This window comes from Seriola lalandi, unplaced genomic scaffold (assembly GCF_002814215.2).
Source record: "Seriola lalandi dorsalis isolate HSWRI2012SDOR001 ecotype SW California unplaced genomic scaffold, Sedor1 jcf7180002054748, whole genome shotgun sequence".
NCBI lineage: Eukaryota > Metazoa > Chordata > Actinopteri > Carangiformes > Carangidae > Seriola > Seriola lalandi.
This window is the reverse complement of record NW_019525301.1, coordinates 5,073,406-5,074,723: the sequence shown is the minus strand read 5'-3', so window position 1 is coordinate 5,074,723 and position 1,318 is coordinate 5,073,406. Positions and strand designations below refer to the sequence as shown.

Below are 1,318 nucleotides of genomic sequence, written 5' to 3'. Positions count from 1 at the left end.
TGATTAAATGGACCGATGGATGGATGGATGGATGGACTGATGGATGATGGATGGATAGATGGATGGATGGATGATTAAATGGACTGATGGATGGTGGATGGATAGATGAATGGATAGATGGATGGATAGATGATTAAATGGACCGATGGATGGATGGATGGATGGATGGATGATAGATGGATGGATGGATGATTAAATGGACTGATGGATGATGGATGGATAGATGAATGGATAGATGGATGGATGATGGATGGATGGATAGATTGATGAATAGATTGTTGGATGGATGGATGGATGAATGTATAGATGGATGGATGGATGAATGGATGGATGGATGATTAAATGGACTGATGGATGGATAGATGAATGGATGGATGGATGGATGGATGGATGGATGGATGGATGGATGATTAGATGTGTGGATGAATAGATGGATGGATGGATGGATGATTAGATGATGGATGGATGATTAGATGGATGGATGGATGAATGTATAGATGGATGGATGGATGGATAGATTGATGAATAGATTGTTGGATGGATCGATGGATGGATGGATGGATGATTAGATGGATGGATGGATGGATGGATGGATGAATGGATGGAAGGATGATGGATGGATGGATGGATGAATAGATTGTTGGATGGATGGATGGATGGATGATTAGACGGATGGATGGATGAATGTATAGATGGATGGATGGATGGATGAATGGATGGATGGAAGGATGGATGGATGGATGGATGGATGGATGGATAGATGGATGGATGGATGAATGGATGGATGGAAGGATGGATGGATGAATGTATAGATGGATGGATGGATGGATGGATGGATGGAAGGATGATGGATGGATGGATGAATAGATTGTTGGATGGATGGATGGATGGATGATTAGACGGATGGATGGATGAATGTATAGATGGATGGATGGATGGATGGATGAATGGATGGATGGAAGGAAGGATGGATGGATGGATGGATGGATGGATGGATGGATGGATGGATAGATGGCACCGTTCCCAGGCCTGCCCCAATGTGCAAAATTGGTTTGTTAATGTAATTCAGTTGGACAACATTTAACGTAGAGTGTGTTAAAGAAGGAATATTATTTCCAATTAGATCGGAGAATTGTAGACAGTTCAGATTGAATTCTTACAATAATAAACACATTTTTTTCATGTTTCACATTGAGTTTCACGGTCAGATCTCTGCTCACCTGAGCAGCTTGTAGGTTGTTTTAGACATTCTGTGGATAGAGCTCATTAACTGATTAGCCGTCTTCCTGTTTTCCAGCATGGTGGAAGGTTTCCGAGG

General features: G+C 41.7%; 1 protein-coding gene across 1 annotated transcript in view; it reads left to right on the top strand.

Moving 5' to 3' along the window:
* cadpsa (Ca2+-dependent activator protein for secretion a) overlaps positions 1-1,318 on the top strand; it is a 208,567-nt gene that overhangs the window by 95,021 nt on the left and 112,228 nt on the right. The gene's annotated exons all lie outside the window — the stretch shown is intronic.